The sequence below is a fragment of the Perna viridis genome, chromosome 4 (assembly GCF_037379345.1).
Source record: "Perna viridis isolate PV_CMFRI_1.1 ecotype Kerala chromosome 4, ASM3737934v1, whole genome shotgun sequence".
Taxonomy (NCBI): Eukaryota; Metazoa; Mollusca; class Bivalvia; order Mytilida; family Mytilidae; genus Perna; species Perna viridis.
The window spans coordinates 22,035,624-22,044,721 of record NC_142448.1 but is presented as its reverse complement, the minus strand read 5'-3'; positions in this window follow the sequence as shown (position 1 = coordinate 22,044,721).

Below are 9,098 nucleotides of genomic sequence, written 5' to 3'. Positions count from 1 at the left end.
AGTTTAATCTGCATAAAAAACGGAGTCAATAGTCATTTCACGTAAACCAATAAAACCGTCACATCCACCACGTACAAAGAATCAACACGATATACAAGAAGTGTCAAGTCATAAACATCTGGGAGTTATCATTTCAAACCAATCATACAGATTACGTCGTTAAAAAGGCTTATCAACGGCTAAACATAATTGGGAAACTTAAATACGTTGTCGATAGGTTTACTTTAGAGAGATTATATATCAGTTTTATTAGGCCTATTTCGCAGTACGGGGATGTAATTTGGGACTGTAATAACCAGTCACATGTAGAGAAGGTTGGAAATGTCCAACTTGATTGCTGCAAGAATCGTCACACGGGCAACTTAACTTACATATGTTGGTAAAATTTATGAAGAAACGGGGTGGAAAAAGCTTTCTGTAAGCATCATGATCGATTATTTTTATTACAAAAGATTTTGTCAGATGAAACCCCAGCGTATTGGACAGTCCTTATTCCGAGTTTAGTCGGAGATAATACAAGACAATCTCAAAATATTTCTGAGATTCGCACGCGAACAAATTTTTATGCGGACTACTTTGACCGATTTCGATTAGAATATGAAGTAAGCTACCGCATAACATACGTAACGTTAGATCGTTAAATGTACTTAAAATTCGGTTGCAGAATACGAATAAAAAACGTCCAACTTACTATAATATGGGGTCAAGAATGGGTCAAATTTTACACAGAGGATTGCTTATGAACTGTAGCTCATTGAAAGAACATTATTTTATTTCTTCGGAATCTTGTGCACTCTCCAAATTGTGTTTGCGGTAGTTATGAGTGCACTTCTTATTACTTATTATATTGCGACTGATATCGAGAACTTCGGGTAGAGACATCATTTTTCCTTATTATTTATAACAAGAAGCTTTAACGCTTGTTTCCAGATCATGTCAGATATCTTTTTTCTTATTGTAATGTAATACGTGTGGTTATTTTCTGAATAAATATGTTTCAACTAACCACCGGGCAAGAGTTTTCCCGCCATTTTACATTTCTGAGTTTTCTACAGATTTCTGAGAGAAACAAATTCTTCTCCAATGCTCTCGGGATTACAAATTTCTCCACTCTCAATAATTCAGTTTTAGATTTAACTATAGAAAGTGGAGAAATTTTGTAATCCCCTCGAGACTGATGGAGAATCTATGTGGTAGACAGTAATTTGATAGGTTTCACTGTATTTGTTGTTTTCGTTTTTATATTTTATTTGTATTTGCTTAGGCTAATAAAGATGGTTTCGTGGATATTTCAATGGAACTGGTTATCAAATAATTATAGTTTATATTTAATTGACGATTTACGGTTATATGACTTATTGACCGATGACTATTTCTGTGGTTCTGTTAATTTTTATCTCACTATTGAATTCAAAGGGTTTTCCATTTCATGGTTGATTTGACCGCTCTCTTTCTTTAAATTCTATTGGATATATTTTCGGCGCTAAAGTTCTTTTGTTCTTTTATACGTCACTCTTCAATAATTTCTCGGATAGACAAGATGTGTCTTGGAAATATTTAATTCAACTTATATCTTACTATATTCTTGGAGTTTTTCTACTGCAACTTTACAGGTATTTTGATATGTCACCTATAGTATAGATTGACCTGTTTGTGATTGAGGTTTTGCATGTAGACTGTAGACGATTTTGCAGCCTTTGCACCTTGATGTAAGGGCCTTTTTTTTCCTTGTAATATCCAGACATCCAGTGTCATTGTTAGAAATAAAATATGTAACCCTACCCTGTCTCTTGATGTTTTGCGCCCAACTTTAAGAACGATTACATCTATATATCTCGCTAGTGAATTACTTCTTATAACCAAAAATGGTCTAGTATACTAGTGTATAGTTGTATTCACTGTACACTTTTTATTGTAAGGAAGTGACTTGCAATTTGATGCGTTACATAGTGTTTATAATCGTACATTTTGTTTAAATAACGAGAATACTTACTCGTAAAGTAACCTGTAGATTCAGCGCTATAAATATCGATCTTTGAATTTTTCCATGATGCCTATATTCTGAAGAGAGATTTCTTGCTTGTCACCAGGGTCCAAAAGTTATTACTATCCATATTTATTGTAAATAAACACTATGTTTCGTTAAGAAGCTGTTATTGACTCTGTGTATACTAGTATACATTGCAATCGCTAATATATCTTCAATTATCACTGTTCACAGCAGGATAATTCCTAATAGCATTCTTTGTTCTATATATATATATATATCCTTTTCTATTGAAATATTTCATGCTCACAGATTTCTAGATATTGCTGGACGTAGTCCGGTTTCTATTTACGTGTGTGATCAATGCAGGACATTATTTCCAGCTGACTGAATTTCAAGTCATCTATCGTCAATAGTTATAAAGTGTAGGTGGTCGTGTTCCCCCATCATTTTACGTTAGCTAAATTTACATTCTCATGTAAATCCACCTGACCTGACGGATCTGTGAAACTTATTTTGACACAACTAATTATAATATGGTAATGAGTGGAAACGCTTTTTTCGGTTCGTCCAGTGTTTTTTTTTTATTATTATTTCAATATGTTTTCATTTAGCAAGTCATTTTACTTGTGCAAGTGATGGATCTGACTTGTATTTGCTATTGAGACCAATCATATGTAATTTGGTATTGTATGTGCAGCATTTAACAATGTTAATAAAAATGTATAAGAAAAAAGTCAATCATTCATTATTTCACGAAAAATATACCACTACCCCGATAGACTCCTCGTCTTTTGTTTTGGCTACCTTAATTCATTAGCCGTGAAGGATTTTCATGGAACTTGAACAAATATTGAGACTCCCGACTGTGAGGTCAATCGCGTAATGAACATTGACAGTGAAGAAAAGACAAACATTTGAAGATTTGATGTAATTTATTTTCTTATCATAAAGTCCATCGCAAAATTGAAAATCAAAAAGCCTTCACATGCACTCCTGCAGACCACTAAGAAATCTAAACTCCACTATACATCAAGTGTTGCCCATAATTATTTTATGATATCGGGAGACTTTTGAATTTATAATCACATGCAGATATATTACCAATAAAATAAGCTTTCGATACGGATGGAATTGTTTAGTTTTAAGGGTTGTTTGAATTGGACACAAACAAATCAAATCATTTGAGTTCGATCGGTCAAAGGTCAAGGTCACTTGTGGTCATTTGTACTTTATGAAATGTATTTTATTTATTTCGTAAATATGGGCATGTTTTAGTTCACTGTGTAATGGGTTCTTTATGCTTCATGTACTCGTATTTGGGGATCGTCGCCCCGTGCAGGTCTCGGGTGTCAAAAGAATAGGCCTGCAGCAGCGCTAAGCTTGTCGTAGAAGGCGACTAAACCGTGCTCAGAAACCTAGCCGGGGGCTAGGCGCTCTGCCCACAGAGCAACTGGGATGTGTGCCCCAGGTGGTGGAATGGGGGTACCCCTGGCGTGTTACATGCTGGGGTTGTCATGCTATAATACGGAAAACCTGATCGCAAACCATTTTGGTGCACCGTGTTGGGAAAGAAGTGACGTTGCGTACGTTGTTGGTGTCACATTTGATTGAACCGGGGCTGGTTACGAAAACCGAAATATTACTATTAGAATGTGGAGTTATCAAGGGCAATACAGATATTAAAATATGCGAAAATTTTTGCTGTTTTAGAATTACAATCATAAATCTTTGAAAGTTCCCGTTGATTTTGGAGGGAAAGGATTATTCGATCACAAGAACGTCCATTTTCATATGTGGACGGGTAACATTAAGAAATGCTTGCTTCCCATTTCACTAATATATCTAAGTTGTGTATTGGCGTATTTTGATAAAACCAACTTTTTTGGGAAGAGCAGTTTGTGCTGCAGACGATGTCCTATTTTTTAAGGACGTAATGATAAGTTCAAAGCGTATTACAATATCACAAATGTCTCCCCTTTGATGTGGACATTGTAAAAACGGAAAGAAACCGATTTGAAGACAAAATTTTAGACATTTTTTTTAAAGTTATGCGGACAGCTTTTTTTAATCGGGACTTTTATTAACTATATTGACAATTTATTACATAACCCCAATGAAAATATATATAAAATGTTCAATCAGCCTTTTTGTTAAAAGCCTTTTTGTCCGTATTTCAATTATGTCACAAATCTTTTTTTTTTTCGTTGTAAAATATAACAACGAATAGTATTTCTACCAAAGTTTATTCGCGCTTAAAGGATTGTATAAATATTCAGAATATAATGTCTATTCTAAAAAAATAATGAGTTTCATTGTCTAATAGTTGATAAATACGCACGTATGTTGTGATGTCACGTTGTCTTTTTTTCTGACGTTTTCTTCACATTGCGTGCTACCCATTCTTTATCAAAAGCTTTTTTTGTTAGCTTTGAGTGAACTATTAACTATGAAATTTTGAATTTTACATGTTTATATGCTGCATATAGTATATTCTAAACATAATGGTACTTGGTTGAACAAGTATATAAGCGCAGTATATAAGTATATAAGTTGTGACCAAAATGTCACAACATCTAAAATTTGTATATGTTATTTATTCACGCGTACACCATGCGGAATTCGAACGAATTGTTCAAAAAACAAATGGTGTTGAGTCGATTTCTTCATATACTTAAATATGTATTCATCCTCCTCTATGGTTTTATCATTTCATTTTTTTTTCTTTGGCTTAACAAATGGGTTGTGACTAACAAAAATGTCACAAAGCACATTTTTGACGTTTCCAAAGTAACGTTCTGTTTTGCGACGTAAAAACTCTTTTAATATCAATTTTAAAAACAATAAAAGTATTGAAAAGTTACGATACTACATTAAATTATTACGACTGTGGACGTAATGAATAAAAAAAATTACGATTTTAGCGAATCTGATAATATAATGAAAGAAATGTTGAAAAGAAAACAGGAGAAAGAAAGCCCCCCCCCTCCCCCGCTTCGCCCGCACTCCTGTCTGTTCATATGCAATGATGTCCTGGTGAAATCGGGATCAGCGTGCCTGCATCAAAGTAATTTGAAATATGTAGACACGCACTTTCACATTCGCTAGTGAAATATTGTAAAATCAACGTATTCATGATCGTCTAATTACCTCTTGACAATTATTTTAGCTATAAGATATAATAAGCTCTACAAATATATTGCAAAAATATTTTTTTTGAATTTGTTTTCAAATTGGACGAAAAAAAAACAAAACAAAAAACTCGAAAACCATAAGAGATATCCGAAATCTGATTTAAAAATGCAGGCAGGATTATTAATGAGGAATCCAATGAAGAATCCAATGAAATGAAAAAAATTCAAAATCGGACCAAAAGAAGTTTTTAGGCGTTGTCCAACTTTGACCCCCTATAATATACTTTAAAAGTTCCAAAACACATAAAATCTGCTGTACATTTGTTTAACCGAATTAAATAAAGAACACATTAAAATCGAAAAAAAAACAAAAAACAATCTAGACGGGTTTTTAATAAAATACGAATTTTTACCTTTTTGGCCCCTTTTTCTTAAGCGGCAGGGGCATCAAAGTCCAAATTAAATAGGAATCTTCTTAGTTGTTGGTAAAATCATATCAACGTTTCAGAACAATTCGTCAACCACAACGACGACACAGACGACGACTGCGCCATAACATTATACGACCGCAAGTTTTTTTTCGTCGTATAATAAAAACGGGAGATTTCGCACTCAAATTTTCTCAAAGAGGGAGATTTGTCAAGGTTTTTGTTTTCTCGAAATGTTTAGCAACAGATCTTATAAAATTACGAAACGAGTACATGTATTCAATATCAAGATGCATCTACATTAGAGATATAAAACCAAATAGGAAAGATTCACTATATACGCTTTCACAATATGATTTCCGGTGGGAGGGGGGGGGGTTCTACTGACTTTTGTGCTTGTAGGTTTGTAAGCTTTCTGTTTTAGTGAGGGTGTTTTACGTTTTTTTAGCGCATCACGAAATTTGTTTTCATAATTCCTAACATTTTTCTCGTGGGATCAAATTTACTTCAAATTAAATGGTTGATGCCGAACTATTTACCATATCAGGATGTAATCTGATCATTTCAATTGACCAAAACGTCCGATAAATCAATATCGAATCGGATAATTAAATAATAAAACAAGTCGTTTGTGTTATTTTATGTAAAAAATTAAATAAGCACACTTCTTTTTACACGTAACAATTATAGAACGATGTACGTTGCAATACAAAAAAAAAAGACGTCAAATTTTGCCGCTTTCGACGTTACCAAAAACGACACCAACATCGTACGCTACGTCTGTCACGTTCCTCGCACGTTAAAGAACCCTGCTGTAGTATTCGATAGGAGTAGGAAACTTTGCGCTCCGCCACAGGGAGCTAAATTGACCCAACCTACCCATCCCTTCCCTTTATCTTGTGGCAATCAAAATTTGTTCGACCCTAATATCCTTGTGTCCCATCCCTTTTTTATTTCATCATCATCATCATTTCATGTTCATTTTATCATCCCTTTCATGAATATAGCTGAAATATTGCTGCACGGGCGTTAAACCCCAACAACCAATCAATCATTTGGGAATCGTAAGTTGAATTCTTATGTACGTTAATCGAATTCGAATTTGTAATGCATATACAAAAAAGTTATATTTTAATCTTAATGTATGATATAGGGTCTAAACAAACACTTGTAATGTACGGAAGCCTTTTAAGGCCGTGCAATTTACTTTTTATAACTTGTTATAACATATTAGTAATTGGATTAACAATTCACTATTTTGATATGACAACTAATAAACTGATATAACAAGTTATACACTAAATTCATGCATAGGGAAAACCTTCTCATCCATTTTGAATGAAAGACTTACTAAGTTTTCTAATGAGATTGAGCTCTTATCTGAATCACAGACTGGATTTCGAAAGGGTTATTCTACTGTTGACAGCATTTTTGTGTTACACTCCCTTTTAGCTATATATTTTTCAAAAGGTAAAAAACTATTTTGCACATTTGTTGACTTTACTAAAGCATTTGACACAGTCTGGAGAAATGGTCTGTGGCTAAAAGTTAAAAAATCCAATGTTACAGGGAAACTATTTTCAGTTATTTTCAATATGTATCAGAATATTAAGTCTTGTATTAGGCATCAAGGTAAACTCTGCATTTTTTATCTATGAAGTTGGTGTAAGACAAGGAGAAAACTTATCGCCCTTTTTGTTCTCAATTTTTTTGAATGATCTAGAAATCTTTTTGCAAGACAATGAAGTACAAAATCTAGATTTGATAGAAAGTTCATGCTAAGAAATGTCTGATGTATATGTCAAAATATTTGTGATGCTTTATGCATATGATACAATTATAATGTCAGAAACAAAGTTAGCTATGCAAAAAGCATTGGATGTGCCTGGCTCTTTTCGTTATATATCGATGGATTAATTAAACTTCTTGTAGAATCGAAAAATGGGTTATTTATAAAAAAAAAACTTACACATTCCTTGTATATTATTAGCTGATGACGCAACATTATTAAGCTCATCTAAAGAGGGACTGCAAAACTCGCTTTACATTGTCCACAAGTATGCGAAAAAATGGCGTTTGAAATACAATGCTTTGAAAAGTAATATATTACTGTTTACTTCTAAGAGACATTTGCAGAAAGTAATTTGATCAAACTATTAACAGGATAGACAAAGTCACATATGCTGGAACTCTCATAGACTGTCATGCCCGAACGTTTGATAGAACTGACAACTTAAACGAAACTTGCACTAACTATACATCGTAGGTGTAAACTCGAATGGCATGTCACCGGTGGCAAATACCGTTGTATGGAAACGTGTAATTTTACCTACAGCTCTTTACGAATGTGGACTTTGGGGTCATTTGAACAAAACTGAAACATCTATGTTAGAACAGACTCAAAGGTACTTTACTCGTTTTATATTGCGTTTTGACAAACGTTCACCAAGTGCTTCTTCTGTAAGTAACTTAGGACTGTGGTCTATAGAGGGGCTGATAGACAAGTTTAAAATGTTATTCTTTGGTCGGTTGTGTAGAGCGTCGGTAACGACAACTCATAAACAGTTATTTAACCTAAGGCTTGCAAATGTAATATCTGGCAAACCTGACAAATCATCTTTGACTTACGATCTCGTTCGAACTTTATTGAAATATGATATGTCATCATTCCTTGAGCACTTCATTGAAGAAGCTTTCATTCCGGACAAGAGACTGTGGTCAAAAGTCGTAAGTCAAACAATAACTATTTATGAAGAAAACAAATGGAAATTATTGGTACAACAACGACCTGACCTTTGGCGATATTTCAAAATTCACCATTCTTTAACAGAACACAGATTGATTAGACTTTGTTCCAAGCACCATTACAAACGCAATGAACTTATGATATTAATTTATCTAGGGTCGGTAGCTATTATAAGTGGACAATGCTCTCTTTGTGACCGATTTACTGACGACATAGTCAAACATTCCATACTTCATTGTGAATTGCTTATGAATGATAGAAACTCAATGTTTTACGGCATTGTAGACTTACTTCCAGTACACGATTCAGTTAAATTATTTAACCAAGAGGATGATGACATTCTTATAACATTCCTTGGTGGCATTACCGAATTTGCTAATGAACTAGACTCTGACATATGGTACCAGCTAATGCTATGCGTCGCAGGTCACATAAATAAATTGTACACTAACTTCAGGAAAGTTATTTTTGAGTTAAGATTCAATACTAGTATTTAACATTCAATTACATGTAAGTGTATCATACTCAATATATGCTACCTAAAATTGTGTATTATCTACTCTTTTTTAATACAGTATTATATACATGGTATAAAAAGTATCGCATCAGTTTGTGTATATAATTATGTGTGTGTAGTTTTCTATTTTGTTAAGTAATTTTTGTATTATATTTGTGATTTTTTTTTCTTGTTTTATGAATCTTCATCTTTTGGAGGAAATAAAGAAAATCAATCAATCAATCAATCAGTTATAAATAGTAGAGTCGTATACATATCTAGGCACGGTTTTCAATTACAACGGCAG